The sequence below is a fragment of the Girardinichthys multiradiatus genome, chromosome 15, assembly GCF_021462225.1.
Source record: "Girardinichthys multiradiatus isolate DD_20200921_A chromosome 15, DD_fGirMul_XY1, whole genome shotgun sequence".
Classification (NCBI taxonomy): domain Eukaryota; kingdom Metazoa; phylum Chordata; class Actinopteri; order Cyprinodontiformes; family Goodeidae; genus Girardinichthys; species Girardinichthys multiradiatus.
Window position 1 is genome coordinate 5,987,272 of NC_061808.1, and position 24,446 is coordinate 6,011,717.

The 24,446-nt window shown below is 39.1% G+C and overlaps 1 protein-coding gene across 2 annotated transcripts in view; it reads right to left on the bottom strand.

Annotated features, from left to right (window-relative positions):
• The window catches only part of fam184ab (family with sequence similarity 184 member Ab), a 212,807-nt gene that overhangs the window by 122,176 nt on the left and 66,185 nt on the right, over nucleotides 1–24,446 (bottom strand). The gene's annotated exons all lie outside the window — the stretch shown is intronic.

The following is a 24,446-nucleotide window of genomic DNA, read 5'->3' on the forward strand; positions in this document are numbered from 1 at the left end:
GTTTATGCCGAAGCTGTTAGAACGACATGAAAAGGTTTATAGGACAGAAAATCTTTGCATTTATTCATGAAGAACAGCTGAGGCTCTGCATAAGTATCGGTAATAAGCAGAATATGACCAAAAAGTTGATTCAGCTGGAATATTTTAAAAACTGCGTCTCTTTTCAGCTTCTGTTCTATTATAATAGATGATCAATCTTTTTCTTTTTTAATTTGAAGCTTCTGTCAGTTAGTTCATACTTTGATGGTTCTGATGGTAATTAAATGTCCCCAAAAGAATACAAAATACATGCACGAAAAGCATTGATTTGTGCATATGCACCACAGATCTTCCAAATCTGCTGGGAGATTGAATGCAAACGAGTGGATAAAGCCTGCCATAGCATAAGACCTATAAAGCTGCTGCAGTACAAATAAGCAGATATACCATGCAAATGAGCTACTGTGCTGCATATAGCCTTCCCAGTTCGTGCCTTGATGACACCAGTATTAGCTCAGTGATGTCTTTGGTTATGAATTAGAGATGGGCTGATGCTGTGTACCACTGGGGTTAAATATAACACTAGCAAACTGCGACTGACCCTTAAATCCATCCCAAAAATACACGCGGCCGTCCGGAGAGCCATAATCTGACAGCACCGTAATCCCCGACTCACAGGCACAAAGACCGGGGACAGAAATGGGTTTCACATTTCCATGCGAAAAACCAGAGACACTCTGTTAGCCAGCATCCCCTCACTGCTGTGAGAAACAGAAATATATGGGGCTGCTTCTGGAAAATCAGGTCAATAATTCAGGGCACTGAGGTGGACAAAGGTGCTAAAGATACTCAAGTTATTAACCAAAGGTCATAAGGAAGAGAAGAACAGATGAAATAGATACAAGAAGAGAGGAGAAGGAGAGGATCACATCAAGCTCTGGGGCTTTCAATAAGATAAAAGGACGCAGCTTGACAAGTGGTGGTGTTTATTAAATAAGAATTTTTTTATTCCCATTGAAAGAGTCTCTTTTTGCTGACAGCTGCAGAGCTCCAGTCTGCTGACACTTCATAAACAACAAGTTGTTTACCTCCTCTGATGTAGATGACCTGTGAATTCCACTCTGACCAGTTTGGGCATGTTGTTATCTGTTGTACACTACACTCAGTTTGCACTGTAGTTTAACATTATAGGACTCAAGAAATGTGGACCGACAGCTATGCGTATTTATATGGGCCTCAACAAGGCAATGTGCCATGTTTGCAAACACTTTCATTCTAGCAAATTATCCTCAGTCTCTGCTTCAGATTGCAGACCATGTTAGAAACTAATTTTAAGGTTTCACACGTCCCCTTTATTGTCCATGCAAAAAGCCCCAAAATGTGCATGAAGCAAAACTTTATTGGAGATATAAATGTGCAAATCGCTGCTGCTTGCGTGAACTCTATAAACATTTAAACAGGTGCTGCTTTAAAATTAAAACAAACTTTGGCACTTCCTAAATTATTTATTACCTCAGATGTTTTCAAATTATATTTCTGTGTACTGACTGCTTATGTAATGCATGAGCTCGGAGCCATAGATTCATGGAAGCTGGCCGCCACAACCTGCAGGCCCGCAGGTCTGTTTATCGTGTGCTGCCCTGGGAACTTTGGCAAAACACTAGGGTGGGTCTGGTCTGGTCTGGTTGCCAACAGCGCTGGATAACAGCAGTAAAATTCAGGCATGATTGTTACAGAGCCCCAAAATTCTAACTCTAAAGCCAGAGAATATTTGTGATGCAACGAGGCATCCAGACAAGAAGAGGAAAACAAAAGCCAAACATGGCAGTGTTGCTGCCATGGCAACATGAATCTACTATAACATTTTCCTGCACCTATACCTGCTCAATACACTGTAAAAAACTAACACAAAGCTCCTATGGGAATAGAGGTCGGCAGTTACCGCGTACAGGTGTTTGCCTGCCAGCTGCATATACTGGGGGTTAAACACAAACTCCATATATTATGCACGTTTTGCAATTTCCAGCCCAAAAGCCATTCAGTAAATGGGGGATGACATAGGAACCTCAGGCATGACTAAAACATGGTTTAAAATAATAAATCTAATGTCAAGGGAAAGAGAAGTCAAAGGATTTTTCAATTCGTGGGACTATAGCCATAACAATAATGATCTGGTCTAAATATAAATAAAAGCTTTTCAAGTACAAAACATACAATAGATTCTACTCCTATTATTATAGAAAAAAGGCAGGAAGGTAGCAGACAGGTTCTAACTAACTAAGACACTTTAACTGGATCATCATCAATGTGAACAGCTCCATTACAACAGGAGTTACGGCAATGCGTTGGTCTGCAGCGTAAAGGTGTGTGTTAACAATATGCCAAGGAGGAAATACATCAGCAATGACCCCAGAGAAGCAACTGTTGCTGCAGATCAGTTTAGGAAGAGATTTATAAACACAGAGTGTATTATGCTGTTGTGAGAAAGTTTATTCACAAGTAGAAAACATTTAAGAGAGCTGCCAGTCTCACCAGGAGTGGATGTCCAAGGAAATTCAACCCAAATCACAGTGAATGAGAAACTCCCCTGGAGGTCCATCTCAACCTGTAGAGACCTTAGTTAGCATGTTAAATGATAAAGTCCATGATAGGGAAAAAAAGAAAAGGACTGAACAAGTTTGTCTTGTTTGACAAGTTGCCACGAGAAAGCCTCTTCTGCCTAAACAAAATACCGCAGGAGGTTTGCAAAGCTGTATCAAGACATATGCAACAATGTCCTTAGATAGATTATACCAAAGTGGAGATGTCTGGCTGTAAAAAACAGAACCATGTTTGGAGAAGACCAAACAGTTCTTCAGGTTCTGAAAGCTGTCAAACACGGTGGTAGAAGGATGATGATTCAGGCTTGTTTCACAGCTAAAGGATCTCAAAGCCACTGAGTCAACCATAAACTCCCCTGTACACCACAGCATGCTAGAGTGTGTCAGCTGAAGCTTGGTCCAGATTGGCTTATCAGGACAATGATCCCAAACACAGCAACGAATCTACAACAGAGTGACTTAAAAAGAAGACAACAACATGTTACAACAGCCTAGTCAAAGTCCAGACCTGAACATGATTAAAATGCTGTGCTGGGAATTTAACAGGGCTGCGCAAAAACAAATTTTTTGCAACTTTGCAGGAATTACTGAATTTAAATTAAATTCATAAATACTTTATTCACCCCAAAGAGAAATTAAATGTTGTTATAGCTCATATTATGAAGGTTTCTTCAAAGAAACGTTGTAGATGCTGATAGCTGTGGGCAGGAAGGATCTCCTGTAGCGCTCCGTCTTACAGCAGATCCGAAGAAGCCTCTGACTGAAGACACTCTGTTGTTGTAGGACAGTCTCATGAAGAGGATGCTCAGGGTTCTCCATAATGTTCTTCATTTTATGAAGAATCCGTCTTTACACAATGATCTCCAGAGGTTCCAGAGGAGTCCAAAGAACAGAGCTAGTCTTTCATGTTAGCTTTGTTTTTTCTCAGTAAACAATAAGACTGTAATTTGTTTATACCACTAAGCTTGGATTTTATGCATTTTACAACCTGGTGAAGACCAGATCATTTTTAGTATTTCCTGATTCAACAACCCCCAGAAATAAAAGAGGGTGTACTTTCTTTTTTTTACTACAACTGCGTCTCCTGAGAAATAATACTGCATCCTAATTAAGAGCAGTGATCTTGACACATGGGTACCTAATATGTTCGTCAGTAAACAGCAGGTCAGCACTGATGATGGTGGCTGAAAATAAAAGCTTTTAAAAGGTGTGAACTCGTTTCTTTGCCTTTCCTGTCAGTTCAACCCAACAATATAAATAAAGACAGAAATGGCAAGTTCAAATTCAGTCTGTGCTGCGATTTGGAGCTTTCACACCAGAGCTTTGTGTTCATAAATGAGCAATGAAATGCCTAAGATCAGAGACAAACAGCAAAGAGTCAAATAAGGATGAGAAAATTTGGTTTGCCACAAAATAAGGCATCTTTTCCTCAGTGCAGCTAAATTATTCAGTCTGCTCAGTCTCTCATTAGCTTAAGAAGGCAGCGTAGGAAGAAGACATAGCTCTTAGAGGAGCTAAAATCTCCATCACATCCCAAGAGTCATCACGAGACACTTCTACAGATGAAATGCACTAATCAAAATGCTGCAGGGTCTGCTGATACACTCACAAAGGAACAAACACACACACATCACCAGCACAGGCTGCCAAGATCGTCGTGAACCACTGAACCCAGGTCCAAACTCATCAGTGTGATTTGCCTGACAAATGGCCACCAGGAGGCAAAGACCGTTGTGTATTAAATGTGTAGATGTATGTGTTAGAGAGATAAAGGCAGTGTTTTCTGTTACTGTCAAACCAAAAAATAGCTCTGTTAAAAAGTTCCTAACAATTTGTGGTAAATTTAGGTTGATTTATTCCCACATGGTCTACATTCAAGGGCACACATTCTGCCTCTTGGGAGTCTGCGCGTACTAAACAATTTATATGACTTTCTAAGCCTGAACGGGTCCTCTCAGGCAGAGCTTGTTCTTAAGTCTGCACTCCTGGTAAGGCGACACACAGCTTTAAAATATCTCCTGCTTTAAGGTAAAATTTAATTTTGTGTCAAGGCATTTTATGGCAACCCTGAAGGTACATGCAGAGTCCAGTTTTAAACTTGATCCTTTAAACTGCGGCAACGCAGAACACAGTTTGATGAACAAACATTCTTAAAACTGATGCTGCATTTATACTCACTCAGACGTTTAAAGGCATAAATTCAATCAAATAGACACCAAATATTGCATAGGCAGACTAAAGGAAATATAACTTCCATTGAAAAAAGTTCATTTATTTCAGTAACCTAGCTCATTAAGTGAAACACATTTTATAGATTAACTGCACACAAACTGATGTTTTCAAGGCTTTATTTCTGTTAATTATGAGGATGTTCTGATTACAGCTAATGAAAATACGACATTTAAGATTAGAATATTATATCACACCAATAAAAAAAACTTGTTTTAGTATAGAAATGTCGGTTTTTTGAAAAATATGTGTTATAAATACTTAAAGGTTGTTGTTTTCAAAAAATACTCCTAATCAGACAAACAATCCTAATAGGAACACATGTTCTAATTTATTGATTATGACTGTATTTACAGAGCTCCGAACAAAGAAATACATGAAAAACATTTGGAAATATTGCAACTCCTTCAAAAGTTGAAGGAGGGGGCAATAAACTTATAGAGGGAAAGTTCAGGTCATGCCCCAGCAATATAATTGTAAGTCGGAAGTTTGACTAGGCTGCACGGTGGCGCAGTTGGTAGCGCTGTTGCCTTGCAGCAAGAAGGTCTTTGGTTCGACTCCTGCCTGGGGGTCTTTCTGCATGAAGTTTGCATGTTTTCCCCTTGCATGCATGGGTTCTCTCTGGGTGCTCTAGGTTCCTCCCACAGTCCAAAAACATGACTGTTTGGTTAATTGGTCTCTCTTAATTGCCCTTAGGTGTGAATGAGTGTGTGCATAGTTGTTTGTCCTGTGTGTCTCTGTGTTGCGCTGTGACAGATCGGCAACCTGTTCAGGGTGTACCCTGCCTCCCACCCCTAGACTGCTGGAGATAGGCACCTGTGACCCACTATGGAAGAAAATGGATGGATGGTGTTAGACTAGGCCTTCTAAAAACCTTCATACATTCTAGTGTGCTTTGGACAGTGGTCCAAAGCAAGTGCCCCTGGGATTAGTTTCATGGTTCTATCAATTACAGCAAGTTGTGCTGAACCTGAAGCTCCAAAGCATATTACCACCACCATGGATGGATGTTGATATAGATCAATGTCTACATAGACGTACATGTTGATGGACAACTTTTATTTATCAATTTATTCAACATGGATAACAGCTGTATTGTGGTTTCTGTCCAATTTCTGTCTTCCTTTATTACTGTTTGGCCTGATGCTGCACATCACTTGACATTTTCGCTACTTAAAGTTCTCCAGTTTCCTTATCTTACTGAAAAGGTCGACGTTCAGTATCTAGCATGAGTCAGCAAGGTGCTGGAAATCAACAGTAAAGTCCTGAGCTATAAACAAACAACAGTGAGCTTAATGAGACGAGAACCGTCCATGTGAGGGGGACTGCAGAGTCTTATTGTTTGTGGTTCCATCAATGAGGCACTTGTTATTCGATTAACTATAGGCAGAAACGATGTATGAATTCAGCTTGTCCAAGTCAGCTTGAATATCATGCACTCAGTGCAACAAGGACTGCATGTCGTGGAGTGCAAAAGAAGCTGCAAGAAGCAAATCAGGGATAAAAGGCTACTTTTCTCCCCATGGAGCTGCTTAATTTATTTTATTTATTGTTTAATTTCACTAAAACATGCTGCAACCCATCAGGTCTGTTCAGTCTCAATTTGAATCTGAGCCTCTAAAGCTAAACAAATCCAGTGAGATTTAGCATTTTACTCAAAACAAAATGAAAATGCCTCATTTTCACTGAAGCCTTCAAAGGTGTGAGAGTGAGAAAGATTGAGGGAGAAAATGTCACTCATGGCAGAGATCATTTCTCTTCTCCGCCGGTCGATCACTTCGTGTTCTAGCAGCGTTTTTTGTTTAAATGACAGTGAAAGCAGCAGATCGATAAGGTGACGGAAAAATGCGACTGGCTTTGTGTGTCTGCTGGGAAGAAGGAAGAGCGGAAAAACTCACTGGCCTGCTGCTTCCTGCTCAATGAAATACTGTACACTGTGAAAGCAGGAAAAAATGGGAGTTCGAAGCTCTTAGTTGATGTCTTTCACAAACTACTATATAATGTTTGCAATGAAACTAAATTTTGGTACATTTCCAGACATATGAGTCTTAAAGTAAGACAACAGAGCCTTAGAACTGCATTACCATCTAATCGTATCTGAGTGATGACAGGGAAGTGTCAACGTATAAAAGGTCACCAGTAAAATTTCCTAAAAGACAATTAAGCAGCTTTCATCTGAACAATGCTGCAATAAAAAACATTTTTTTTTAACTCCAGGAAGATTCTGAATATATTCTCCTGTAGAAATATACTCCAGAACCAAAGAGAAGACTCACTGTAATGTTATAGCTGAAGACAAACCTGTAGATTTTGATGTACAGCAAAGTAAAAAAGCATTTGCCCAGTTACATATTTCTTCTGTTTTTGCCATTTTGCTTAAATGCTTCAGCTCATAAGAGAAATGCATGAATAATTCCTTCTAAACCCAACAACTGGTTGTGCCACCTTGGCAGCAGCAACTGCTATCGAGCGTTGGGGATAATGAGTGTTTTACACCTATGTGGAGCAATTTTGGCCGACTGCTCTTTGCAGAATTCAGCCACGTTGGAGGGTTTTTCTGTTTGAACGGTCTGTTTAAGGTCATGCCACAGCATCTCATTTAGATTTAAGGCCGGACTTTGACTAAATCACCACAAAACTGTTTTTGAGGAATTCAGCAATAGATTTGCTAGTGTGCCTCGGATTACTGTTCTGCTACTTAACACAAGTCCACTCGAGTGGAGGTTCACGAACTGATGGCTAGACATTGTCTTTGGGATTTTCTGGTTGGAACCAGAATATATGGTTCCAACAATTATTGCACCTGGTCCAGGTTGTGAAACAGTAAAAGAGCCTCAGACATCACACTACCATCCCCATGTTGACCATCTCAGACTAATATCTATCAGGGACTTTGTTTCTCATGTGTTCCTCCTGTAGAGGAAACGTATTTCGGCAAAGTTAGATTTGTTTAACAACAGAAATCAGACCGTAGAAACCACATTGACTAAAACTGAGATGAAAACTGCAAAAAAGGTCACAAGAGCCATGTGGCTCTTGTGTCCAACAACATCAAAAAAACAACATTAAACTAAAAGCCAAGTAACTCCTAGAAAGTTGCTGGTGAAGAAACCTGACCAGTGATCAGCGAGTCAGAAAATCAGAGTCTAATATGTTTCTGATTGGTTAACACAGCAAACCTGAGCACTCAGAGAGGTACATGTAAAATGTATTTCGGTTATTCATTCAGTCAGCAACTTTTAAAAATGCTTCAGAGTTTTAGCAGATAACAGGAAGGCTTGAACAGAGCATAGAAAACTTTAATTTTTTTCCCCTGTGAGCTTTCAACTTCTCTGGATTTAGGAACATGCTGGATTTAGAAATGTTGGCCTGGAAAGATCAGAGTGATCTAGAATATACAGACAGAAACTGCTGTTTTTGTAATGCTGGCAGCTCTAACTGTGCTAATCACAAGGATGCTCAAGACTGCTTAACATTTCATCCCAGGAGTCATTTTGTCTTTATTTTAAAACAGAAACACACTGTTTTTCAGCGATTCCTCTCTCACACACACAGTGTGACATCACCTATGCTTCTGCTATAAATAATTAAAGACCTTTGACTGCAGGAAAGCTAGAAAAACAGTTTTGAACACTGTAATATAAACTTCTTTTAGTTCCTAAAGAGAAATTGGCAAAAATTGTTAATCGTAGATCAAAGCTTCTCCAAAAGCAGAGACAGAAAATCGGTCCTAAAACACTAACCTGAACTCTGTAGCGAGTACCACGCTAAATTATATTAAAACAATCACCATCACTATGCAACTCATGACCACAGGGGAGTTGTGCAGCAGACTGACTAACAACCTGGAAGCTACGTCGTCAAGCCATCAGACCTGCATCACGTCTGCATTATTGGATAGGTCGCCCTAATCTGACCTTTGTTCAGCTCCTATTTGGGAACCTCAGATACACGTATAGTCCTCCACTTGGGGCAATAACTCACTCCATTTCTTTCTGAGAAACTGCTATGGACTAAACATAAGTTCATTCTTATTGAAGTCAATTTAAATATTTTTGCTGTAATTCTTATATGGAAGAAATCGGAGGTTCAAAGCCCCAACATGACTTAAAACCCACATATATCTAAAATTATTATAACGACTGCGATTCAATAGAATTGTGCAGCTCTAATAAAAAATGAAGCAAACTGTGGAGGACATCTGGAGCTTAAAGCTGGTTGTAAAACCCACAACAGTGTTCACTTTTTGTTCTGCTGGCTTCACAAAGACATCAAAACATAAAAAGTTGCAGCTTCTCCTGAAATTCAAGTGACTAAATGAATACAAACGGTTGGCTATCTCGGTCCACACACAGACACACACACACTCTTACGAAGCCCATCTTCCAGGTCAGCTGATGAGACTTTGATGATAATGACAATGTGTAATGACCACCATTTCTCCACCCTAATGTTAGTCTGCGGCCATTTCCCACCCAGTGGCAAAGAAGCTTAGCCTTCAGAGTGCAGAGGGGTGGGTGCAAAAATAGGACCTGCAGAGTAGAAAGTGAGCAGACTGCAGTGTTCATAAAATTTCTTGAATCTACAAGAAATAATCATTATTAAGTTCCAGGAGCTCTATTAAATACTGTTTATTTTTATATTTTGGGAAAGAATCAGCCAGTATGGAGGACCAATCCTGCATTAATACAGAAATAAAGAAATGCTCAATAAATAAAGAAGCATACGATTAAATACAGAACAAATGCAGTAAATAAATACATGTAGGCAGTAATTAAATTATTCAATGAGACATAAATATATATATCTTACTTAATTAGCTACATTTATTCACCTTTGTAATAATTAACCTATTTATTTATCATCCATTACAATTTTCTACTTTATTAATTAATGACTCATTTTTAAATGTATTTATGTGTATAATTCAATATTTTCTGTCAGTTTTATTTTTCCTTTGTATTTATTTACAATATTTATTTGTTTAATGCTATTTATTTATGCTTGTTCTTTTTACATTTCCGTATGCATAATTATGGCAGGATTGGTCCACAGCACAGAGCTTCAGCATAACTGTAAAACCAACTACATATACATAAATACATAAATCAAGCCTCTTGCTTTGTGAAAAATAAATAATTGGGACCAAGTACAAGTCATTGAAAATGAGTGGGGACTAAAGAGAGTTACTTTAAATTTGTGTTTACAATATTAAATATATTTTTAGCTTTGGATATCTATAAAACCTCAATAAAAATATCACAACTTTCAGACACTCTAAACTTGACCTACTGCTATAGCTTGTGCTTTTAAAATAAAGCCAAAACAAAAAATTATTTCCAAAGCTAAGCCTCACAGATATGAATGGGTGTCTTTGCATTGCTGGCTATTGATTTCTTCACACTTGGGAATAAAATTGTTAACTGTGCAGAAAAAGGTCAGAGGGGAGATGCAGCGCTTAATTGCTGGAACAACTTTCAATGTGTCATTTCACAGGCAGAGCCCTCAGAGATGAGGCAATTGCACAGTTGGTTTAGTGGAAAAGTAGTTTAGCAAGCAATTATCTTCATGATTATTGCTGCATACCAAGCCATTGTTCAGTTGGAGGCAGGACTGCCTTGTTTTCCTCCTTTTCACCCTTGTTCTATCTATGATTGAGTCGTAGCATCGTTACTTTTTTTAGCACTTCAACGTAACTAGATTTCATAGTGTGTTTCTAACTGCTAGAAGACTTCAGGTTTTAGTCAAATCATCACAGACTGCAGGGTGTGCACAGCCATTAAACTTCAACTCTGGATTTTTCTTTCAGAGGTAAAACTCAAGGGCTCTTTAATCTGTCATATCTCCAACCAAGTTTGGTCTTCTACTCTTTGTTCAACTTTTTTTTTGATACAATCTTTTACTCAGCAACGATATGTATGAGGCACAAATTGTTGGCGAAAAAAGTGGTGCCGTAATCCCACCCCTGCTCCCCAGAAAAAGCGAGAATCAGAATCAAATAAGTTTCAAACACTCAACTCAGTTAAAATGAATAAATGTTTTCTTTTGCCATCTTTTAAAAAGTTTCCTGTTAACATCTTTCAACTTTGTATGCACACTTGAAATAATTATGCTACAATTGATAAAGATAACTTATTGATAATAATAACTCTGTTTGGATGTTTGACCTTTTATATTAGCAGAATTGCTAAAGCTAATTTCAGTTGGATGGTTTCCTGCCACGGACTGAACGTGGGAACGTGAAGGTGGACGTCTTTGTAAAAGCCCATTCCCAAAGCTTAATATTTCCTGATGTATCCATTCTGATTTGATACCATCAACCGCAACTAAATTTTGGCTGCCAACATGGAGGGTTAGTGGAGAGAAAGACTGAGCTATGTAGTCACAGCGACAAGAAGAAAGGTTGGAGGAGTCAAGGTAAGTGTTTCAAACCTAAGAACACTGCACAACCTGTCAAGCATGGTGGTGGCAGCATTATCCTGTGGGGCTGTTTTACTATCCCAGTGCACAAAGAGGAAAGAATAACAAAGTAGGACAACTACCTCCTAATTGTAATTTCATTGAATTTGAACGTATGTTTGGCATTCAGGAAAAAGATCCCAAACACACATTAAAACAGCCTGCAACCATTAAGCTTCTGCAACGGCCTTTGCAAAGCCCTGATCAACGCCTCTGAAAACATATTAACTATGACTAATAAGCATGTTCTGGAAACATACCAAATTAAATGAAGATCTATTTCTGTGCATATTCATAGTATGTAAGGACTTTCGTTATTATTAGGAATATGTTTTAAAATACTTAAAATTACTTTGCAAACAGCTTTCTGTCAGACTTCACTTTAGTTCTGTTTTTGCTGAAGCACCATTTAAATTTTTTAATATGGTGTTTATATGGATTTTTAAATAAAGCTAAAGTTTGCACATGGAGGCAGTCTTTCATCTCATTTCCTCAGCTTCACTTTTATGCATTTTCTGAGTAAGAATTTACCAAAGTATGGAGAGAGATAGGGGGCTAATTACTTTAATTAGAATGCAAGGCTGTGATCTGCTAAACTGTAAGACGCACCTTAATCCGCCAGCTAATTATGGGATGTTCTGTGCTGCTGTAAGTGGTGCTGTTGTTCAGATAGATTTGAACCCATGTGTAAAATGCAAAATCTCTGTCCTTTCATTTAATGCAGCATCTCTGATGAGTGCATCAGCTCATTTAGGAATCCACCAACTGAAGTGTATCAGTGATGGCTTCTAAATGAAGATTCCTGCAACAGAAAGATGTGACATGCCTGGTAAAACCTGTCCTGATCCCAGAGGGGGCGAAGAAGACAAAAACCTTTTGGATAATACATGACTTTGAGAATACATGACCTTTTGAAGTATGAGGAATCAAACGTTGCTCAACTTGACAGTGTGAGGGAGACGAATGCTTTAAATGCAAAGAAATCAGAGAGAAAAATCAGAGTTCAGTCAGATAATGAGGCAAATTGGTCAACAACTTTGAATCCTGCCAGGCAGGTTGACTACTCAATAATATTTTGATTCATTTAAATGGTTTTACTCTACATACACACACTGCAACGTGAAACAATGTCACATTTAAACTAAGGAAGTTCAAACTATTTTTTCCAGCTAGGGCGAAGCAGTGTTGAGCTGAACGTCATCCTATGATCCTGTATTTCAGCCAGATAACCAAACCCAAGCACAATTTCAAGAGCCAAAACAGTCTAAAAGACAAAAAAAACATACCAAAAGAAAAGGGAAAAGATACAGTTGGATAAGAACAACGTTCACAGTTTAATTTAAACTTATTACCAGATCAACCAATAATGTAGCAGGTGTATCCCTAATTTAATGATTTGCAAAATATTTCAGGGAGGGACCCCTGCTGTCAAATTCGGCATGTTGATGCTAAATAGAACAATGGATCTTTTCAAGACTAGGACACAATGTCTGAAAAAGTTTCATAGTTTGATTCATGGGAATATAAACAGTTTTATGTGACAACACAAGAAAGAAGCATGAAAAATAAATGCACAAAGCCTACAGATAAACGCACCACAGTATGTGTTTGTGTATGTTTAAACCGAATTCCTTCATGTTCACTAGTAGATATGCACCATGCATCGGCAATTATCTTCGGTATCGGCCGATGTTAGTCATTTTTTAACGTAACGGTCTCATTAGTAAAACTGGGCAAATATTGATTTCCATCTTGTTGCTGTTTGTGTGTGTTTTAGGGGGGGGAGGGGGAGAGGGTTGGCCGTGTGGTGTTTGTTGGTTAGACAAAAGTTAGAAATGAAAGAATATAACAAGCAGCAGCTTTTTGTCTCTGCTTTACTACAGCCTCCAGCCTACAGCAGGGTCTTCAGCATTAACCATAGAACTAGGGTGCAGACACAGCTCAATATAGTCAAAAGAGGCATACATTATCAGAAATGGGACGCCACTAAAATGCATAAATGTATTCACACAGCTTCAACAAGGCACACAGACACACGTACAGCAGTCACCAGGTTCTCCCCTTGGATGGTAAATGTTGCAGCTCTTTTTCGCATTGAGAAGTTAAAGTTTTCGTTTAACGTGTTTTATTTTTAACAGTTATTGATGTGTTTAGGTGACTTTTATCAAGTCAAAATCAGCATCATCAAGGCTAAAGTTTTCTGAAAAAAAATCTCTCATGATCCTACTTGTCATAACACATTCATGCACAACTCTGCAGCACACTTCTCAATGGTCATTAGTGATCAAATGTTTTGGACAAAAGTATGCATTATATGGTTTTAGGAGTCATCTTTTATGATGAATCTTTAGTGCAATGAAATTGTAGAAGCAAACACTTTTAATTGGGCTAGAAGAACCGCTCCTGTGACACTGGTGGACAGTAACACTGATCTTCCAGCCTCGACAGTCAGTGTAGCAGTGTCACTTCTCATCTTGACAGCTTGAGCTATGTGTTTGTTGCTTGTGGAGGATATAACGATAAGAACAGGCTTGGAAAAACTCGAATGAGCTGTAAGAATATGCATTTGAAATGGCACAATAGTGCAGGCTATGAGACAAAAACAGAACAGATTGTGGATTGTACTTTTTGACGTGTTAGCTGAGAGAAGAGGACATTGAAGGAGATAAGGCCGATGAATGAGTACCATAGAAAAATATCTTCCTTTAGTTCAAAAGTGCCTTCTGTCATATTTTTACAAAATAGGAAATGATTTTCCAATTTGACGACTCAGGAAAGATAAAATAAGGGAAAATAGAAAATAAACGTCAAAACAATCTTATCCAAATATCTTCAGTTTAGTCTTAATACAGTCCGAAAAAACAAGATTGGCAAACTAACAACCTATAAACCTTTTAACACAACAGCCTCTCTGTTTTCCATTACTGAGGTTTAAAAACATACCTGTCACAAGCAAAACATCCAAAACATTTCAAAATGTCATTCCTAAATATTTCATACAGTTTGATGGGGAAAATGTGCATTTGTAAACTTTCTCCCTCATCTGCAGACAGCACAGAAAAGGATGGCTCGGGATCTCTTTAACAAAATTAAATGTTAGCATAAAAGGACTAAATAGATGCTATCAGTTCTTAAATTCAGACTCTAACAGCGTAATTTGAAGCACCGCATAACTGAACGAGCAAACCTCCACTTGATATAGAAACAGACAAACTGAGACTTCTGCTACATTTTAAAGGATGTTCTCCATTATCAGATCAGAGTGCATTATCCTATCATCTAATAAATATAAAGGTTTGGAGTTATTTCTCTTTCTTACATGTACAGAAAAGCCTTGAAAAAGAATGAACTTCTCAACATTTCATCAAAACGGCAGACCTAAGGAATGCGTTCTTTATTTTTTACAAATTCAAATCTGAAAAGTGTGGCATGCATTTGTGTTCTGAATAAAGTGTCCCCACAGTGCTGCCACCATCATGTGTTGCCATGGGGATGGAGAGTTAAGAATATGCAGTGTTCATTTTCAACAGCTGCATTTATACTGAGTGCCATATACACACAGGTGACCCCTGAAGGCAACTGGTTGCAATTGATTTTATTTAAGGATGAACACAGATTTTATGTTGAAAAGATTATCAAATTATTTAACCTTTCATTGCACTTCACAGCTATGTACAAGCACAGCTTTGTTTCGGTCTATCACATAAAACTCAAAATACACCAAAGCAGTAGATATATTAGGAAAATATCACACAAAGAGTGCAAACTCATGTGGCACAAATAACATTTTAAAAACAAATTGTTTCATATTTGAAGAGCTTCCCATGGGGCAGGAGATCTGAGAAGTTACTCAAACTTAAATCTAGTGGTAATATTCTTAACTCACAGGCTGTATGTAGAAAAGCCAGAATTGTGCACTCTCATGAATAATCCCACAGTTTATCCACAGTTAAACTCTAAGCATGTATGTGGCTACTGCATCAGATTAGCTGCGAAGCCCTGATGTGCCTGACCAACTAAAAACGGCATCTGGATGCTGTTCCCTTGTATGTCTGGGCTCCTTTACATGCTTCACCCTTGTCCACACACAGAGGAAGAGAAGAAAAACCGTCTGCCTGTGTTGCATATGTTTTCGCAGTAATCACAACGGTATCATGGAAACAAAATAGCAAAGAAATAAATCCATTATATGAAAATACTCATTTACAAATACAAATATGTGTAAACAACACCACTACTGCTGTATCTGTGGTGGATGGAGAGACACATTAACGAGCTTTCTGCATCAAGACAGGTGTAACTTTGTCAGATGCAACAACTCCTGCATGTGCGTTATATTTAAAATCAGATCACCGGTTTGTGCATGGGACACACAAACACCCCAATCTAGGAACATATGAGTGGCCATATTTGCATCTGAAAACACTTTCCTTTTTTAAACTAATCCAGTTGATAGAATACCCATTCCCAGTCCCAAGGGTTTACTGTGGGCCATTTTAACTACATATTGTTCTAAAACAAAGTTTCAAGTAATAAGAAAGGCATCTGGTTCAACCTACCCTCCAACAAAATGACCAACATGCACAGCGTGAGAGATGTCTGCTCTGTGCGTAGAAAGCAGCACAAGCTCAGAAATTTAGAGCCAGAAAGTTGCCCAATAAATTGTGCAAAATTGGGCCACACCAAATACAATGGTGGCTTATTGGCCGTTTTTTGAGATCTCAGTGGTACAATCTGAATGCCGCTGGGTGCTCTTGGTGGTATGTATGCCATAGAGAAATTAACATGATTGCAGCCCGTCCTTTTCTCCTTTCATCTTTCCTCGTGTCTCTGCACTGTCAGACTGTTACAGCAGCTCTTTGTTCCGGTTTTAATTGAGGTGGACTGATGGAGGTCCGTCTGTCTCTCTCTGTTGAAGGTAGAAGGAGAAAAACATCATCATCTACAGCAGATTGATTTCCTTTTCAACCTTTACATTCGATGTGGCTTCAGTAAAAGCAGCAAAACCCAGCATTTCCAGTTTTACATTTTAACTGGAAAAAATGGGGGAAATAAGTATTTGACCCCTTGGAGATTTCTTCTCTTTTTGCTTTTTTGTTAAACTTTAATGTCTCAGATGGGGCTGCAACTAATGATTCTTTTGCTAATCTATTAATCTGTCCACTATTTTTTCAATTATTCGATTAAAAATCAGATGACAAAAGGTGCTTAATAGGAGGTTTTTTACAGAATATGAACCAGGTGAAACTATGCAACTTGAGGAGTAGAGCATATTTACAGACAAAGAAGGTTTTTCATCATAAATGCTAAATCTATATATTGTTTGTGCAATTTTGGCCTAATTACTGCTCTGAGTGGGTTGTCCTTTCAGCAAATGCCATGTTTTACAGTCTGTATACTCCAGTCAACGATCAGATTCAATTACTAAATTAGTTGATGATCATTTCAATAATTGATTAATCAAAATTGATCCAATTAATTGTAGCAGGCCTAATCTCAGATCATCAAAAAATGTATATCCGACAAGGATAACCTGAGCCAATATAAAAGCAGTTTTGAAATGATTTAATTTACTAGGGGAAAAAAGCTATCCAAACCAACCTGTCCTTGTGTGCCCCCTAAACCTAACAACTGGTTGTAACGCCCTTGGTGGCAACAACTGATATCAACCATTTGAGAAAACTGGCAATGAGTCTTTTACATGGCTGGGGAGCAATTTTCACCCAGTCTTGTAGGCAGAACTCTTTAAGGCACAATGCTGAGTTTACCGGCATGGCCGTCCTGTCATGCCCAGCATCTTGCTTGGATTTACGTCCAGGCTTTCACTAGGACACTCCTAAACCTTCTTTGTATTTATTTATGTCAGAGGTAAACTTGTTGCCGTGCGTTGGATCATTGTCCTGCTCCATAACCCAAGTGCACTTAAGCTTAAGGTGGACAGACATTCTCCTACAGGGTTTTCTAACAGAGAGCAGAAATCATTGTTCTATCAATTCCAGCAACTTGTCCAGGTCCTGAAGTCCCAGACCTTCACACTCGCACCACCATGTTTGATTTTCTGTTTTTGAAATGCTGTGTTAGTTTTACAACAGATATAACGTGACACACCTTCCAATAAGTCCCACTTTGTCACATCACTCCACAGAATATTTTTGCAAAGCTTTTAGGGATCATGTTTGATAAATGTAAGACGGGCCTTTGGGTTCTTTTTGATTAGCAGTGGTTTTTAGCTTTGATCTCCCCCATGGAGGCCATTTTTGCCCAGCCTCTTCTTACAACTGAATCAAGAACTCTGACCTCAACTGAGGCCTGCGAGGTCTGCAGAGCTTTAGATGATTTTCAGGGTCTTTTGGACCTCCTGAATGAAACAATGTGCTTTTGGAGTAACTTTGGTAGGACAGCCGCTTCTGGGAGGGTTCTCCACTGTTCCATGTTTCCTCAATTTGTTAATACTGGTTTTCACTGTGGTGAAACCTTAGAGTTACTTTGTAATCCCTTCCAGACTAACAGACGTCAATAACTTTGTGTCTTACCTATTCCTGAACATATTTAGATCAGACCATCATGTGCTGCTTTAGAAATCTTTTAGCCTACTTCATGTTGTCCTACAGGTTCTGCTGAATTAATTGCTTGATTCTACAGGCAGGCAGTAACCAGACCTAGGTGTGGCTGGTGAAACTGAACCAAAGAATGTGATTAATTATAGTTAATTCATGATTTAGCCAGGGTAGATTTTATATTTCCACATAGATGCTTTTGTATTTACTCCAGTTTACTTTTGTATGATACAAAATTTTTTAATCTGAAACATTAAAATGTCAAAACAAACAACAAAAAAACACAAGAAATCTGTAAGGAAGTACATACCGTATTTTCCGCACTATAAGGCGCACCGGATTATAAGGCGCACCTTCAATGAATGGCCTATTTTAGAACTTTTTTCATATATAGGGCGCACCGGATTATAAGGCGCATAGAATAGAAGCTACTGCAGTCAAACGTTTGCATCCACTAGACGGAGCTGTGCTAAAGAGAATGTCAACAAAACAGTCAGATAAGTCAGTCAAACTTTATTAATACACTACAAACCAGCATACGTATAAAACGTAGTTAGTGCATTCACAATAACTCAACGTTGTTCAAACGTTAATGTGCATATTCACAATATCTCCCAGCCTTGTTCATTTGTAAACACGTAAAAGAAACACAGCTAAATCAAACGTTAGTGCATAACTCAACATTGATCAGTTACGGTATATATATAATACGTAAAGCTCACTTTTTCAGTTTATTCCTCGTCCACGAATCCCTCGAATTCTTCTTCTTCAGTGTCCGAATTGAACAGTTGGGCGATTGCGGCATCCAACATGCCCGGCTCCCTCTCGTCATTATCAGAGTCAGTGTCGCTGCTGTTGCCTGGCGGTTCAGTGATTATTCCTGCCTTCTTGAAAGCTCGGACCACAGTTGAGACTAATATATCAGCCCAGGCATCCACGATCCGCTGGCAGATAGTGGCGTAAGTCGCCCGGCGCTGTCTCCCTGTCTTGGTGAATGTGTGTTCGCCTTCTGTCATCCACTGCTCCCACGCAGCTCGCAGTCTAGCTTTGAACGGCCTGTTGACACCAATATCTAGCGGCTGGAGTTCTTTAGTTAATCCACCCGGAATGACTGCAAGCTCCGAATTAGTTTTCTTCACTTGTTTTTTGACACCATCGGTGATATGGGCGCGCATGGAGTCGTTTATCAATAGGGACGGAGCTGTGTGAAAAAAGCCACCCGGTGTCTTGACGTAAATTTCTCTCAGCCATTCACTCATCATGTTCTCATCCATCCATCCCTTTGAGTTAGCTTTGATGACGACGCCGGCTGGAAAGTTTTGTTTTGGCAAGGTCTTCCTCTTAAAAATAACCATGGGTGGAAGTTTCTGGCCATTAGCCTGGCAGGCGAGAACTACAGTGAAGGATGACTTCTCATTCCCTGTGGTGCGTATAGACACCGTACTGGTCCCCGTTTTCTCCACAGTGCGGTTCACGGGAATATCAAAGGTGAGTGGAACCTCATCCATGTTGGTGATGTGCTCTGGCCGGATCTTCTTTTCAGTGATCTTGTTTTTGCAGTATGCGCGGAACGTGGCCAGCTTTTCTTGGTAATCTTTTGGCAGTTGCTGCGAGACGGTAGTTCGTGTGCGGATGGAGAGATTACGTCTTTTCATAAAACGAAAACACCAAGAAGGACCGCCTTGAAATTCATTAATGTTCATGTCCTGTGCTAGCGCTTTTGCCTTCATACGAACAGTGACTGTAGAGACGCTTCTACTTGCTGCTCTCTGTTCAACAACCCACTGTTCGAGTTTGTCCTCTAACTGTGGCCATCTCGCTTTATTCCCTCGGAAACTCTTTTTAGTCTTGTTTACTTGGCACAGGTCATCTTCTTGCTTCCTCCACTTCCGTACCATTGATTCATTAATGTTGAATTCTCTCGCTGCTGCTCTATTCCCATGTTCGACTGCGTAGCTGACAGCCTTGAGTTTGAACTCACCATTGTAAGCGTGTCTCTTGAAAGGTGCCATTTTGGGGTCGTTATACACACACAAGTGGTGTTGAACTATGAGTAAGCACAATACAGGTGTTTACCGCTATTGATTCGGCGACGCCCCTGACTACGGTAGCCGTAATGCTGCAAGCGGTGCGGCTTTGTAGTTTACCAGTCGTACTGAAACATTTTGACAGAGCGCCGTGTACAGCCAGTATGGATCAACCAATTAACCAATTGATCCATATATAAGGCGCTCCGGATTACAAGGCGCACTGTCATTTTTTGAGAAAATTAAAGGTTTTTAAGTGCGCCTTATAGTGCGGAAAATACGGTACTGTAAGAACCATATATGAAGTGAAAATAATTTGTTACTTTCTTTTTTTCCACTGAGGTACTAGTTAAATCTTGGCGTCAGTGTTTTCACTCTTTGTGACCTTCAGAAAACAAAAGAGAATCAGATAAACAGTCATCTTTCTGGCATCTCTTTATGTCAAACTTCACTGCATGATTAACCTTTGTATTTGACCCTCTCAACTGTGAAAAAACTGTCATAAAAAGTTCAGCATCAGCGTAGCTGTCATTAGGAATGAAAAAAATAGCCCTGTATTTGTTTGGACACTACGCTGACAGACACAGCAAACCTTCTTGCCACAGCTCGTATTGATGTGCCATCCTGGATGAGCTGCACTACCTGAGCCGCTTGTGTGGGTTGTAGAGTCCGTCTCATGCTACCACGAGTGTGAAAGCACCACCAACATTCAAAAGTGACCAAAACATCAGCCAGAAAGCATCGGTACTGAGAAGTGGTCTGTGGTCCCCACCTGCAGAACCACTCCTTTAATGAGTGTTTCTTGCTAATCACCAAAGATTTCCCCCTGTTGTCTTTTCCATTTGCACAACAAGATGTGAAATTGATTGTCAATCAGTGTTGCTTCCTAAGTGGACAGTTTGATTTTACAGAGGTTTGATTTACTTGGAGTTATATTGTGTTGTTTAAGTGTTCCCTTTATTTTTTTGAGCAGTGTATTATATTCACATAAATGATTGTAACTGTTAATAATAATTAACTATAATTATTAACAGTTACTTGTGGCTACACAATCTTAATTCCACGAAGTTTGAATATGCAAATGTTTTAGGTGATTTTTGGTTAATATTTAGTAATTATTAATTACAATTATTTATAATAATTACTGATAATTGCTAATAGCCCAATAATCACAAGTCCATAGTTTAATTTTAATATCTATTCATTGTAAATGATTTTGGTTAGGAATTATATATATTGTATTATGATTTTTAATTAGAATGTTTTATAAATATTAATAATAAAAAAATCACAGTTGCACAACAAATACTCCTAAGTGCTTTTACTGAAGGTAGCTGAATATAACTTCTTCTGTAGCCTTTAAAGAAGCCTTTCAGAGGTTTAAAAGGTTTGACAGAGAAAGACGTCCAGCTGCCTTCTTATTCAAGCAGTCTAGTCTTCCATATATGTTGCCATGATGAAAAACATGTTCCTCAGGTCTGAATGTGAGGAAATAAAGTGGATTTTGTTAAATATGGTTTAAATAGTGCATGAGTATATGTGTATATTAAGGCAAATTCAGATTTTTCAAGATTTAAGCTGTGAATGTCCAGTCAAGATCAAACGAGGGAAATAGTCAGCCGATTGGTGCATCTCAAAATGTAGTATTTTTATAAAAAACCTGCAGAAAATGGAGCAAATTGTTTTTAAAATCTTCAAAACATGAGAACTGCTGATTCAGGCTAGTTTGCAAGCTCAGCAGACAGTCTGTTTACTTGAAAGGAAATATAAGTATCTGGGCTCTGGTATAAATCGTCTGTATATATATAACTGTGGGAAAAGTTAGCTGGCAGGGACAAATATAAGAAGAATGCTAATAGGTCTGTTTTTTATGTTCTGCACACTCTCCAACAAGAAGTAACGGCGGCACACATCACTTAAAAACCCGGCTCCCGAGCAAAGTCGGTTTATTGAAATCTTTACTTAAATGCCCACACACTGAGTGTCTGTTTTGTTCCTTCGAGTCTAATGGGTTTGTTTCACTCCTTTTATCTTCATTCTCAGGTGTTTTACCACAGAAGAAGACTCTTCACCCACTATTCTCTGTGTGGTTTAATCACTGTGGAAAACGAGAGGAGGGATGCTCCTGGGTGAAGGTGGGAGAAGATACAAGGTAAGTTGAATCCATCAAAATAATAATGTGTTTTAAAGTTCACTCCTTCAGACCAAATATGAAAGACAGATTGGAGCCAAATAAATATGAACAAAGAGCACAAGCAAGAGTCTTTTCTGTCTTTTGCTGAATGTCTGAGCTATAAAGTGGTTCTGTTTTTACAAAATGAGAGAGAATAACTTTTACTGTTGAATTAGGGTATCTGGACCACAGCTACCTGCCATATCCATCTGCCATCACATCTACTGTCTAAACTTTGGGTTCTACAGAGAGACTGAAGCTGTCTGGGCGCTCTGGTTAGGTTTCCTGTCAAAACCCAGATTAAAAGACCTAATATACAGCGCCACACATACCGGCTGGGATCCATCGAGGTCAACTCAGAGCCACTGAGTTTTTGTGAAGGATCAGAGGTAGTGCAAGAAAGGTCCAGTTTATTGGTGCTAGAGCCAGAGGTTCTGATAGTGGAAACACGACTTGGTGCTGAGGTTTTTTCTGTGACAGGTAACCCACACCCTGTGTTAATTTGTCCAAATGTTTTCCATCATTACTCAGCAAAAAAAAACCCAGTAGAAACCCATAGTCAGTTTAGTGGCAGAAGCCACCAGATGTTCATTTAAAATCTCTATGATGCTCTGCAATTTACCTAGATCCTCAGGGCCTCCAGAAGAGAAACATACCCACAGCATTACAGATCCTTCACTGTACCTAAGAGTGGGCATAAGAAGCTTTTACAAATATCATCTTTTGTTTTACACCAGACCTACCAGGAGTGTTTATTGGAGGGAAAAGAGTCAGGTTTAATGTAATCTGACCAAAGTGCGGGGTCACAGTCATTTCCATTACTGATGGTAGATCAGAAAGGAGTGCAGACATGGGCTACTTCAGGCTATTAGTCATTTGTCGTAGCTGTTTCCTGAAATAAGTGAAGATCATCACACATCTGTTCTACTTGAATGGCATGTTCTATTGTCTTTCCCATTTTGAAACATGACTAAGAGAATTGGGACCACATCTATACCCCAGTGTAATAGCAGTTGACACTAACACACTTCCTTTACACATATTTTATAGAGATCATTTAGGTTGCAAGCGGTTTTATAAGCCAGTCTGACATTATGTCACTGCAATAAAAATTAGAATTTATTTTAAGGCTTCCCACCTATCAAAAGTGGGTATGATGACTACATATTAAACCTTGAAGACCAGCAGCCAGAATATCATCTATCCATCCTTTGTTGATACCTGTTTATCCATGCAGGAATGATCCCCATCTCCAGCGGTCATACAGCAGGGATAATTGAAGCACGTTTACCGTTTTCATTATGTAAAATGTCCCTGGAATCCTATTTGTACCCCTTAGATTCGTAGAAGCTTTAGATAAAAGCACATTTAAATGCAACATATTTCTTCATTTTTTACATTTCCCATTATACAACCTACACACGCTGCTGTTGTCTCTGCCTATAGTTATTCAATGTGGAAAGTCAGTCAGACTGATGGAAATTGTTCTGCTTTGTGTACTGTAGCTGAAGCGTTTGCTTTACAAGCAGCAAGAGCAGCTTTGTCTTAAAAGCTGGAATTAGTTGGGTTTGTGTCTGTGACTCATTAAAAGCTTCACCCAGACGAATTAGATCTGGTCTTCATCTGACGATCATGTCTCAAACCCAAGCAAATGCCAGATTAGGCCTTTAAGCCTGCAGTGAATAAAAGGTATCTGGGAGCTGTCTGGCTGCAGGCCAAAGCAGAAAGCTAAAACTGGCACCAGAACTATTATCCTTACAGAACAATCAGAGAATGTGTCTTCCAGTTGAAATGTTTCATCACCACAATGGTGAACTGATAACACTGAGCCATTAGCTGCGATAAGTAGACAGCGTGTGGGATAAACTGACAGTGTGGGATATTTTTGCTGTCTTTGTGACATGATTTTAAAGACGTTATGATGTTGAAATTCCTACAGAATCATCCTTCCTTCAGTGGTTACAGATCATTTATCAGGCAGTAAAAGCTCTGTATGCTCAAGAATAATTATTCTAGGGTTGGGCCGGATGTGTCATGTGAACGAAGCATTCGTTTGAAGCCTCTCCATTTTTAATCAAATCTTCAGCTTTCAACATTTGATGCAACTGAGGCTGTCCCTGTTGCACAAAATAAGTGATAGAAGATGATGTTTTGTTGCAGGCTTTAGCGTTACATGTCAGTCCGTTAACTCATAAAAGTAGTGGTCAACAGTACCAACATGTTTGAAGTAAAACTGAGCACAATGGAAAAAAATCTAATAAATATGCTGCTAAAATCCATCCATGGTCAATAAGCTCTAATCCTTACAGCGTCACGGGGACGGGAGGGACACCTGGACAGGTGGCCAGTCCTTTACAAGGCAACACAGTGTACCTGGTGGGAAGCCACGCACACACAGGGAGAACATGAAAACTCCATGCAG